Source organism: Rhinolophus sinicus, linkage group LG05 (assembly GCF_036562045.2).
Source record: "Rhinolophus sinicus isolate RSC01 linkage group LG05, ASM3656204v1, whole genome shotgun sequence".
Lineage (NCBI taxonomy): Eukaryota > Metazoa > Chordata > Mammalia > Chiroptera > Rhinolophidae > Rhinolophus > Rhinolophus sinicus.
The window spans coordinates 126,228,255-126,242,026 of NC_133755.1; the positions used below are offsets into that span (position 1 = coordinate 126,228,255).

General features: G+C 34.8%; 1 protein-coding gene and 1 pseudogene across 1 annotated transcript in view; one reads left to right on the forward strand and one right to left on the reverse strand.

Moving 5' to 3' along the window:
* The window catches only part of EPHA7 (EPH receptor A7), a 339,108-nt gene that overhangs the window by 116,709 nt on the left and 208,627 nt on the right, over positions 1-13,772 (reverse strand). The window lies entirely within an intron of this gene.
* On the forward strand, positions 11,974-13,324 carry LOC109454889 (heterogeneous nuclear ribonucleoprotein A1; annotated as a pseudogene).

Sequence of the window (13,772 nt, forward strand, 5' to 3'; positions counted from 1 at the left end):
CAGGCAATGTAGGTACTATTAGAATCATTTAAAATGTTTTTTAGTAAAGTCTAGGAAAAGTAGCTACGTTAGATATTTAAAAAGACATCTAGTTTAGTTCCTTTATTTAAGAATAACTAACTCATCCTCCCAACTCAAAAACAAGAATATTCTAGTTTTAGATAATCTAAAATCGCTATGTTCTACAGTGTACACAAATTCTTTAATTTCTGTTGGCAATTTGGAACTACACAGGATGCTATTAAAATAAATTCTTGTAATTAACATTTCTATTGGAAAACAGAAATATCACTGATGCCTTACATTATGAAAAATGATTTTAATTTATTTCTTACTGCCTCTGTTTTAAGTTTTAGAAACAATTATTGTGAACAAATTCATTTTTATACAATGAGCTTTATAACTTTTGTTTTCTTTTAGTATGAGCACAACCGTGTGTGTGTGTGTGTGTGTGTGTACATGTATTGTTTTGTACATTTATGTTTTCCTGTTCAATTTCATATGTTGCTAAGATAAATTAATTAATTTTGCCTATTACCTATGGTAGGAGAGCCATGCCAAAACTAAGGGTTAAAGCTTATTTACATGTATATGTAATATTTCACTTTTTTTTCAAGGCAAAACTTAAACCTAACAGGAAAACTGGATAAAAACATAAAGCAACTTACCATTAATAGTGAACTCAGAAAAAAAAATGTCAAACACTACAAAGTATCAGACTAAACACATACGTCTGCATATTTCAATCTGAAATACACTGAGAAATTTAGAAGTGAAATACTGCTTTCTTAAGGTAAAGGATAATGATGTAAATGTGTACATTTCCAAATGAAAAACTTGTTGAAAGTTTTCTGGAATATAATGATTGGTTCTATTTCTACACTAATGATGCTGCAAGATAATATTATGTACAGAAAGCTAATAGTGCAAAAAATCTTCCTAATTAATTATAATCAAATCATCTCAAAACCTACCTAAAAGTTTGGAAATATACTAACCATAATACAGATAAGAAAAAAAATGTTCAAAGGTTGCATCCTAATGAAATGGCAAAGAATATACACACGAAAGGCAGATGACAGACTGTGAAGACATACTGTCACAGAAGACATATTGTCCAGGGAGAATGGATCAGATAATATTTTCAGAACAGATTATTTTTTTTCAACATTGAAATTGAACTATCCTTTGGTGTACATGTTCAACAAAAGACTGATAAGAATACTAGTTATATAGATGTCTAAATAAACAGAATGTCTAAAAGCCGAGGTGTGATTGACTTTGCCCTCTGTAATTTAGGGATAATCGAACAAGGATGTGAGAATACAAACACCTTTGTGGGTGGATGTATACCAATGGAGAAATGGGGAATCTGATGGTTGAAATCTTTCATGTGCTTTTATTTCATTTCATCATAATGAATGCAATACCTAGGCACGGCAAGAAGAAGGGTGATCCTTGCCAAATTTCGACACTTACAGGAGGAGAGAGGCCTTACCTTGTAAGAATCTAACTATTCCTTTTGCAACTTTTCAACATGATTGCTTTGTAGTTTAAATGGTAGTCTTTTAAGTAAGAGGCTTAAAAGGTGAGTCTATTCAAGCTACAGATGTTACAGGACTTTGTCTAGCAACAGTGTCAATATAGATTTTGAAGTTCTTAGATTTTCAAAAATGAAGTCCTCTTACCACACAAATAGTGTCGAATGAGATAAAATATTTTGCAAAATTAGAATTTGGAGGAAACAGTTTTTTTTTTTTCCTTAATCAAAATAAGGTGCATTGATTGCTCTTTATTTGTTATCTTCATTATTTCTTTACTTTATAAATTTGTCATCTAAGTTATATCCCCAAATGGCATTCAGCCTATAGAATATTAAATTCCCAACCAACAGAAAGCATGAAAATGACATGGAGTCTCACAAAAGGTATTTAAGTAGAGCATTATTTTATTTTATTTTATTTTTTAAGTCAGGCTCAAATTTAGAGATTAATATCAAGGAGTAAGCTATGTGGTGCTGACTATCCTGAAGAAGATTCATTACAAATATATTTGGTAAAATCTCAAACCACACATCTTAGTGAAGCCATCTCTGACCTCTGGCTTAGGCAATTGAATCCTTCCTGTCTCTTCCCATTCCTATAATTAAGAATTATAGAAAAGATTTATGTCTATGTCTGTATCTACATCTACATATATACCTTTATGTCTACATCTGTACCTATATATCTCATGCTGGCTATAGTACATCCTTATTACAGTTGTACAAGGTAGTTATCATATTTTTCCAATTAATATAAAAGTGTTAATTATATTTCCTTTGTATTTCATTAGAGTTTGGTCCTTTGAAGTTTTCTGTATGAGTGTCATGCCTCAGTAAGCAAGTCTTTAATACATTCCAGAATGTTAGTGTTTTATGTATATTTATGTAGACTGCAATTTTATCTGCCAAAATAGAAGAAACTTTTATGTATTGTTGATTATGAAACAGTTTATGGAACAGTAGAGAATAGTCTTTAAGGATGGAGGCTATGGAGCCAAACACCTTGAGTTCAAACCATAGATTGAAATGCTAGATCTACCACTAGACTATTATCATTATTATGTTAACATAGTGAAGAACACTATTTTTTTTAATATGAAGATAATTTTGCTCCCACTAAAACATAAAAAACCTTGTGAATATTCTCCAACATTTTTGTAAACAATCTGTTTAACTGCATGAATATGTAAATCATGTAGCTAAATGTCTGAAAGTTTCCACTTAGGAATCCCTTTAATAGTTTTAACAACTAAAAAAAAATCACGTATATTTAAAACAACATCATTTAAAATAATCTTCATTTGAAAACTAACCTATGTTCCCTTCTGTTGTTTTTGTTCTGGATAAATTTACTTTGTTAGTATGTTATTTAGCGGGAGATACAACTCAACCCTATAGCGTACAATAAAAGGAAATACGTAAAACACACATTTAAATCAGCGTAACTTGCCATGTAACACCAAAAAACAACTTAAGAATGACTGATAAAAACTCAGAGATTTGAAAAGGTTAAGAAAAGCTCCATATCTTGCAGGCAGCTGTTACAGATAAAACATTCAGAGAGAGAGAGAGAGAGAGAGAGAGAGAGAGAGAGAGAGAGCAAGGGAGAGAGGGACAGAGAAAAAGAGAGAGAGGGAGAGGAGAGGAAGCGGGGAGGGAGAGAGGGAGAGAAAGAGTAAAACAGATTTCTATAACAATATAACTTTTTTTCAAGTTGTTTCATGCTTTTCCTTTGCTACCCTTAAGGGTGATATAATAATCCCTATACACTTTAATATCAATCAGCTTTCTAGCCACATCTGCAAAATCTGACAAATATTTTTTTTTTAAGACAACTAAGGAAAATGAAAGCTACCATGCTCTTCCTTTATGGCCACAAAAGGAAAAAGAGTCACAGTATTTCAGTACTTCTGTCGTTACTTCCCTTAGCCAGTATGCTCACAGAACCTGCATTATAAGAGATTTATAATATGTGGATATGAGAGAAATTAGGCAAAAGGAGGTAGAGCCTTCTTATAATTAATAACAAGTCTGAAGATAAGAAACGAGAGAGAAAGTGAGAAGACACACTCCAAAAAGCATGTCACCAGCATTAATCAAGTGGCAAATTGTGGTTTCATTTTCATATATTAATACAACACTGGTAGTCTGCAGCCAAACAAGTGACATGAGTCCTTTGAGATAGCAACTGATCATTATGCATGAAAAGTTCAAAGATGCTTCTCCCATGTACAGGAATATATGTGTCTGATTTTCTAGAAAATCATGCCGTCCATTATAAGATAAATATTCACTGTCTTCCATAGCAATGTACCTGAACCAAAATAATGAAAACTATATACTTAAGTGCATACAACTGAAGCCCTGCCTTTGGGGAAATGTAAATCTTCTTCAGCTCTTCAATCCTGGTCCCCAAATCGAAGATTCAGGCAGAATCATGCACGCTCTATTTCCACCTTAGAGGCAGATCCTTAAAACACAAATTAATTGTCCATCCTTTTCTTAGGTTCCCATCATCAATTCTATACCTTAGAAGTCTTTGCTTCCCAAGACAAGTAGCCCCGAGTCCTCCCACTTCCACCTTCCTAGCGATATCTGAGAGTAGCACAGTATGTACACTTTACTAATAATCACCAAGATCTAGAGATAATTTACATGGGAATGACAAGGCTCCAATATATTACAAAGTTTTCCTATCTGACATAGGAATATAATTTTTAATTCTTGAGCGCACTACTTTTCAAGTGGGTGTGATTTTGTCCCCAAGGAATATTTAACAACGACTGCAGACATTTTTTATTATTGTAACTATAAGGGTGTGATGTTACTGGCATGTAGTAGGTAGACCTCAGAGATGCTGCTAAACATTCTACAGGGTTCTCCACAGCAAAGAATTACCCGGCACAAAATGTCAAGAGTGCTACTGTTGAGAAACCCTGCTTTACTACAAACAGGTATCTGTCAGTTTTATTTATGAGTCCTAGTTATCTCCTTGCTAAGGAGCCCTTCTTAACTAAACAAAATAAAAAGGGTATGACTAGATTATTTTCATATTTAAACAAAAACAGAACATAACTTTTTTATAAAAGTTAGCTTCATCTTTAATAAACTTAGTTTTTCTTCAAAGTTCTCCAGTTAAAGCGCTACATAGATGATTTGCTAATTAGCATCATTTGATATGTCCGTTAAAAAAAAAAAAAGCTTTGAAAAACTAAAGTGTTATAAAGATTTGACAGAACTACTGTGATAACCACCATCCCTTCTCTCATATCAGTATTTCCTATTTCAAATGTCCAGCTACATATAAGGTGACTCCATTTTATAAAGCCCATCCTAACCTAAAATTCAAAAGGGAAAAATGATACCTAACAGCCTGAACTTGTCGTTCCTTCAATAGAGAAAACCTGAAGTGTCTACATGCTTCTACCTCTCATACTAAGTTAATTCCTGTCTATTATTCTTTGATATTCTCATTACAGTAACCCTGGGTCAAATGTTTATCATAGCTCATCTTATTTACTGTACTCTCTTCCTGTAGAGTCATTCATTTATTCATTTATACATTTATTCAACAACTATACTGAATACGTCTTATGAACTCAGTATGAGAAGAACTATAGACATTGTGGGAAGAAATACAGACACAGTGCCTGTCCTTACAGACCTCTCATCTAGTAGAAGGTCAGTAATTATACAAGCAATGATAATAAACCACGGTGTGTTAGGAAAGGGAATCACTGATGAGTGGCATCTCTCCTGGTATAAATGAAACCTGCAGAATAAGTGAGAAACTTTACTTTTTTTTTTTTTTTTAAGAGTAGAAAGAGATTATTCACAGGCAAAAAAATAAATAAAATAAAGACAGCAGAGAGGAAAAAGATCATGGCACATTTGAGGCAATGACTGAATGTCAATGTACTGGAATATAGAATACAAGTGGAAGAGAAGTAAGCGATGAAGCTGGAAAAGAAGGCAGGGTGGGAGTTAAGAAGTTTGTATTTTATTCTAAGAGGAATAGAAAGCCATTGAAGGATTTTAAGAAGAGAGTGTTATGGTAAGACTCACATGTAGAGAGACCACTCTAGAAACAATGGATTAGCAGGAGGCAGAAAAGAGAACAGAGGAGGCTGTGGCAGTGACACAGGTGAAAGAGGATGGTCAACTGTAACAGGATGCACACGTTTGTTTATAGAGAACTGGACGTTCAGTAGAACTTTGGGAGGTAGAATGAAGAGATTTTTTAGTATTCTCCACTTTCTAATCTGACACTTTCCAATCATTCCAGCACACACCAGCAGATTTGATTTTGAAATACCAGAAATTAAAACGCAGTTTGATTTACAGTAGCAAAGAGGGTCCTTGCAACATCCTATGACATATTCAAGGCAAGCAAATTTCCCTCTTCTGACAGACGACAAAAGGAGAGGCTCAGAGTGATTGATTTATGCCAATCTATAATGTTACTAGACAGTGAAAATGGGCTTAGAAACACAATCAGTTTCTGAATCCAGTTCTGTTCCTAGTAGTGTGTTTCTTCTGGATCTAGACATCTGCTAGACTTGCACTCTTTGGTGTATGTTACATATTCTGGCACCTGATTACTGTCAAGTATAATTTTCTAATCATTTCATAAATGTGTATGTTTATTCAGTAACCATTCCACATAGAAATGGAAATAAAAGCATAAAGTCTTATTACGATGAATATAACTGAATGAATAAAATTATAGACTTTTATATTAAGCAATACTGGAAGAAGAGTCTATTAGCGTTGCCCAGTCTAAAATTATGTTTCACAAGGGTTAGCCAGCAATATGATCAGAATATAAATATTTAATGAAATATGAAAATCAAATTTGCCTTCGTGCAAGTTCACCCTAAATACATATTAATTCCAAAAAAGTTAGAAAGTCGAATTGTGTCATTTTTCAAAACATATTTCTTATTTCCATTTAACTGCATTTGACAAGTAATCTTATAAGGTGCTTTACGTTTTCAGCTCTAAACTTGACTTCAAAAGAAAAGAAACTGTAATTAGTTCACTATCATGAACTATGAAGTCATGAATCAGTTGAACAACTCAATTTTAGGGCAGTATAATTACTTTCTTTAGTGATATAACTAACAGTTACACATATATAAATTTATTTTGGATATGGTAGATAACAATAACTGTATATTTTACCAGAGCAAAAACATACAAGAATACAGGTTAAAAAGAGATTATTTTGGAAACATAAAATGTGTTGAAAGGAAGTCAAACACTTTATATGGAAAGTGACTATATAATTTATTATCCAAACCAGGACCCTTTCGAGAGCGAAAGAGGAGCTATTAATAATAACAACAAAATAAGTGTCACCTCAATCACTGTAATGAGCTAACAACACAAGGAAATGGCTTTCTAGGAGGTCATGAAATTACCATGAGCCCCTTAGCAAAATTAATTTTAGTACACAACTATAATAACTGAATAACCTACACACACACCAAAGTCCTAAAATTGGGAGATTCTGGAAATTTTACCAGCTAGCTCCTCTACCAATGCTTTTCGAAGTGAGTTAGAATCAGTATATTTCACAGAAACAACTTGTTTAAAACTGAGTTTATTTTGTGGTTGCTTGTTTTTAACCTTCCTACACACTAACTAATGCACTCTTCTTTAGTGCTAAGAAACTGGGTTCCTTGCCATAGTTACAAAACAGATTTCAATCTCTAACTTATTTGAAAAACCTACTATTATTTCCATTTAACTCTTCAATCTACAAGAACAATACCCAATTAACCTTGAAAAGAAAAACAAATCAATCCCTATTATATCTCTCATAATTCTTGCTCTGCAGTTCTGAACTGACACAGGACAAAGTAAATATTTTTGTAAGAGCAAAGCAAAAAACTTGAACTCAAACTATTAAGGTGTGAGTTGTGAACAATAACCACTCACAATATATCATACAAAAGCAATAGGCTACCACAAAAACATTCCTCCACGGCCACCAGACATTTTAATCCGTTTTTGTAAAGAAGAGCAGGTATTAAAGAGCTGAAATAGAAACAGAATTTTTAAAGATGCCTGCAGAAATAAATATCCTTTAGTAAGCAGCATTCTTACTGGGATTGCATTTCTTGAATATTCTCCATCAAGGAGATGAGAATATCAGTTTTTACACGTTAGTCCAGGAAAATGATAGTCTGAAATTAGAGCTGCTAAAAACAGGCAGGTACTGTGAAATTCAAGGAAATGCCGCATCAAGAAGCTAAAGGAACGAAAAAAGGATAAAATTCACTTTATCCTTACAAAATTGGCACATTATTCCAAGTGAGGTAACAGGCAGAACCTCACAGAAGATTAAAAGGAATTTGAGGACAAATGTTTCATTCAGGAGGCCTTTTACTATATAGCAGATAACTTTCCACCCAGTAAAGAAAAGCTTTGTCTTTCATGAACTCCCATTTGAAGGTTTGTGTTACTATATAAAACCCCTATTTTCACTTATTCATGAATGTATTGGCAAGTACCCCTACATCATTCATACTTATAAAAATCAACATGGCAGGTGGCCCTTAATTTTTCACTGTAGCTATTAAAAGCTCTGAAGAAGGTGGCCGCCTTGCTTCCATTTGCTTTTCATTTGTTTCAGTTTCCATTAAGCAATGCCCCCTGAACATTTTCAGAAAGCATCTTTTTTAAAAATAATAAAGTCCTCTTTCGAAACAAATATGTAATAGATTTTTATTTCTTTTTCTTTTTTAAACTGTTCTAATCAGAGGTATCTTCATTTCAAAGGATCACATATGCTATTTACAAAATCATTTACTTTCAGTGCTCCATGCACATCTGTCCTTGACAACACAATTACAAACTGAGAAATCTGTAAGGTGATAAATTTTAAGTTTAAAGAAAAATAAGCAATATAAGCAAGTTATTCAATTAGATAAATGATACGTATCTCATTTTCATAATTGAGAAATGGTGGGGAATACAAGATCTAATGAAATATGCCTTTAAAAGATGACATTGTGTTTTACTACCTTCTCTGAAGCAAAGATTTCTATTTTATGAAATCCTTTTCATCTCAAAATATGTACTTAAAAACAAGGACCTTTCAGTTTTATTTATTCTATAGGGCAGATAAGCTGGTTCTTTTGATACTATGATTATTAACATATGTATTTAGTAATTCTAACTGGATAATTAATAAACATCAGCAAATTAATCACAAAATAAAAAGCTTAGAAACTTTATATCAAAGGTTGTTGAAACCAATGAGCTAATAAGTTAGGAGAAGAGATAATTACATTCTGGAATTCTGCAACAAACTATTTTTTTTTTCTTTTTCCTTTTTTATTATAACCTGTGATCTTCTCAACCCAATTCTTCTGCCCTGTCTTTGGAGAGATAAATTGATATAATCTCCATCTGTCAACAAGCACAGCCATATCTAAGCCATCATCATCAATCAGATTCATTTCCTAGTCACAAACTCTGAAATCCCCCACTTTGATCTCAGCCTTGAATTGTGTTCCTTTCCCACTTCAATCCTGCTTTTTTCCCCCATCTCCATCAAGGACTCTAGAGGATTATTTCCCCAACTGTGTTTGCAAACATTGCTCAAAATATTACCAAGAATTACCGAAAAAGGATTTATCTTAATTATAGTCAACTATCCACATTCTATCAATCAAATAAGTTTAGAAAACTTTTCATAGAAAAAGTCTTTTAATATCAATCTCTCAAAGCTTTTGTCTCACATTATAAACCCTCCAAAAGGGAATTAAACCTTTTTTATGTGGACCATCCACATAATTAATAGAAAGTTTTATCTACAAACTTACTTTGTCATTGCTGTCTTTTCTTCATGACAACTGTCTATTCTCATTCTACCCATTTTCTCACTTTACCATTCATTCCTTGGCTAGTTGAATTTGGTGTCTACCCTCACCACTGTCAGATGTTGGAATGAGACCCTCCTTACTCCATATAGTTCTCCTTGAAAAACTCTCCCACCACGATTTAATCTAACTTTGTCTTCCCAGCTTTTCCTGATACTACCTAAATAAGTATCTCTGACAAGGACTTACCACACCTAAGTCCCTTCCAAGAGGTAGCACTAACACTGCCACCATCTACATTTCCATTCATTGTAAGGGAGAAACCCAGACTGCCTGGCTTTCTAACCTAACTAAGGATGAGACTTTAGCAAAACTGGGTATTTGAGACTAGTTTTTTCATTTCTGTCCACTGCACCCAATCAAAGTTGTTATCCTATTTTAACAGCCAGCATTAAGAATGCTCAATTTGATTCGCCTATCACTTGATGGAAGAGTCCCATTCCCAACTGCCTTAAATGTTTTAGGTAATTCACATCATCTAGTACACCACCTAATAGTTTATTTACCAAGCACTTGTTTTGTTCCTGGGGTGTCACTGAGCATATGCATTATATAATTTAATGTTAATAACAGTATTGGATATCACTCAGAATCTGCAGAGTCTTCCATGATTCCCCAATTCAAGATGCAGAAGCTGAGATATGAGATTACGTAATTTGCCCAAGGTCATAATTAGTAAGTAGTACAATAAGAATTACACTCCAAAACACTTACTCTTCACCACTAAAATATACTACCTTAGGCAATAACTTATTTTATATAAGTTAGGTGAAAAGATGATTACATTCCGGAACTTTTCACAAATACAATATTCTGGGATTTCCAGGAGAGATTAATTTGACCATGACAATCAGAGAGGGATACCTGGAGGAGTTAACACTTGAGCTTTTGAAAGACACACAATATATGAATATTTTATGAGGATATGGAGGAAAAAGAGTGTCAACAAAGTCAAAGAAGCACAATGAACAATATTGAAATCAAAAAGTAAGGGCTACTTTTAGAAACTATTGACAAGCTAAGTTAGTTTGATTGAAGTGAAGTGGGCTTAAAAAGGATAGTAGTGAAAGATAAGCTAGAAACAATAAACTGCATAGAAGAAAACATAGGTACTAAACTTAGTGGTTTCTAAAACACAGGTACTAAACTTAGTAGTATTTTTCTAGGCATTAGTGGGTTCTGAGAGCATTTTATGAATTTGACTCCAAAGATAAGTAAAAGGTAAAATAAATGAAAGGGATTATATCAAACTAAAAAGCTTCTGCACAGCAAAAGAAACCATCGAAAAAATAAAGAGGCAACCAACCAAGTGGGAGAAGATTTTTGCAAACCGCGCCTCTAATAAAGGGCTAATATCCAAAATATACAACGAACTCATACAACTCAACAGCAAAAAAACAAACAATCCAATTTAAAAAATGGGCAGACGACCTGAAGAGACATTTCTCCAAAGAGGACATACAAATGGCCAATAGACATATGAAAAAATGCACAACATCACTAATAATCAGAAAAATGTAAATAAAAACCACAATGAGATATCACCTTACCCCAGTTAGAATGACTATCATCAACAAGACGAATAGTAACAAGAGTTGGAGAGGCTGTGGAGAAAAAGGAACCTTCATACACTGTTGGTGGGAATGCAGATTGGTGCAGCCGCTATGGAAGGCAGTGTGGAGGTTCCTCAAAAAAGTAAGACTAGAATTACCACATGACCCAGCAATCCGTCAGCTGGGTATCAACCCAAAAAATCTGAAAACATTTATCCATAAAGACATTATGTGTTTCAATGTTGACTGCAGCTTTATTCACGGTGGCCAAGACATGGAAACAACCAAAGTGTCCTTCGATAGATGAATGGATAAAGAAGTTGTGGTACATATACACAATGGAATACTATTCTGCCATAAGAAAAGATGAAATAGGACCATTTGCGACAACATGGACAGATCTTGAGATTATAATGCTAAGCGAAATAAGTCAGACTGAAAAAGTAGAGAACCACATGATTTCACTGATATGTGGTATATAAAACTGAAAACAACAAAAAAAGACAAACAAATGAAGAAACAAAAACTCATAGACACAGACAATAGTTTACCAGAGGGTAAGGGAAGAAGGGGTGGTAGATAAGGGTAAAGGAGATCAAATAAATGGTGATGGAAAGAGAACTGACTCCGGGTGGTGAACACTCAATGTGATATATAGATGATGTATTACAGAATTGTATACTTGAAATCTATGTAACTTTACCAACAATTGTCACCCCAATAAACTTTAATTAAAAAAAAAAAACTCTAAGGTCATATTTCACCCTTAATATCTACTGTTTTTCTAGGCATTAGTTTTATCACCATGTGTCTTCTCCCAGGCTCAGCACCAGGGTCCCCATTTAGGCTCTTTGCCTTGAGACAGTTCAAAACGTGTTGTTGCTCTCAGTTTCTCTCAGCTCTAATCCAATATTCAACTTCCTTCAAAGTGATCACTATAGCACAACTTTGATTATATGCGCTCCTTAAAAATTCTTGCCTTTCTGTCGGTGGACGCCGCTGAGTAAGCATTGTTAAAGTCACCCCTCCTGCGGTCGTCATGCCTAAGTCAGAGTCTCCCAAAGAGCCTGAACAGCTGCGGAAGCTCTTCATCGGAGGTTTGAGCTTTGAAACAACCGATGAGAGTCTGAGGAGCCATTTTGAGCAATGGGGATGCTCACGGACTATGAGGTGATGAGAGACCCAAACACCAAGCACTCCAGAGGCTTTGGGTTTGTCACCTATGCCACTGTGGAGGAGGTGGATGCAGCCACGAATGCAAGGCCACACAAGGTGGATGGAAGAGTTGTGGAACCAAAGAGGGCTGTCTCAACAGAAGATTCTCAAAGACCTGGTGCCCACTTAACTGTGAAAAAGATTTTTGTCAGTGGTATTAAAGAAGATAGTGAAGAGCATCACCTAAGATATTATTTTGAACAGTATGGGAAAATTGAAGTGATTGAAGTCATGACTGATCGAGGCAGTGGCAAGAAGAGAGGCTTTGCTTTTGTAAGCTTTGATGACCGTGACTCTGTAGACAAGATTGTCTTTCAGAAATACCATACTGTGAATGTAAGGAAATACAACTGTGAAGTAAGGAAAGCCCTATCTAAGCAAGAGATGGCTAGTGCTTCATCCAGTCAAAGAGGTCGAAGTGGTTCTGGAAACTTCGGTGGTGGTCGAGGAGGTGGCTTTGGTGGGAATGACAACTTTGGTCATGGAGGAAACTTCAGGGGTCGAGGTGGCTTTGGAGGCCGTCATGGTGGAGGATATGATGGCAGTGGGAATGGCTGTAATGGGTTTGGTAATGATGGAAGCAATTTTGGAGGTGGTGGGAGCTACAACGATTTTGGCAATTACAACAATCAATCATCAAATTTTGGACCCATGAAAGGAGGGAACTTTGGAGGCAGAAGCTCTGGCCCCTATGGTGGTGGAGGTCAATACTTTGCCAAACCACGAAACCAAGGTTGCTATGGTGGTTCCAGCAGCAGCAGTAGCTACGGCAGTGGCAGAAGGTTTTAATTACTGCCAGGAAACAAAGCTCAGCAGGAGAGGAGAGCCAGAGAAGTGACAGGGAAGCTACAGGTTACAACAGATTTGTGAGCTCAGCCAAGAACAGTGGTGGCAGGGCCTCGCTGCTACAAAGAAGACATGTTTTAGACAATACTCATGTGTATGCACAAAAAACTCGAGGACTGTATTTGTGACTAATTGTATAACAGGTTATTTTAGTTTCTGTTCTGTGGAAAGTGTAAAGCATTCCAACAAAGGGTTTTAATGTAGATTTTTTTTTTTTTTGCACCCATGCTGTTGATTGCTAAATATAATAGTCTGATCATGATGCTGAATAAATGTGTCTTAAATTTTTTTTTTTTTTGATTTCGTCATAACTACGAAAGGTAGTAGAAATTCCTTAATAATGTAACGTAGAAAGCCTTCCCCATAAGTTGGATTTAACCCAAACCATTTTATCTTCCATTGTCCTAGCTTTATCACTATAATCCTTTTCACACACACACCCCAGCTATCTGATCACCAAATAGGACCTGCAATTTCATACATGCCCCACCTTTATTCCTAATGTTCACTGAGCCTGGAAGTGTCTTTGTAGGATTTCACACCTTTCTATCACAACTCAATGTACATACCATCTGAAGCAAACCTTTATTTTTTTACCCAGTTGAAATTTGTTTCCTCACTTAATTACAATTTATATACAAATTATCACTTTCTGACTTAGAGTGTAACTACTTTGATGAAAATGTAAAAAGTCTACTTAAGGTGCACAGAATAGATGCTCAC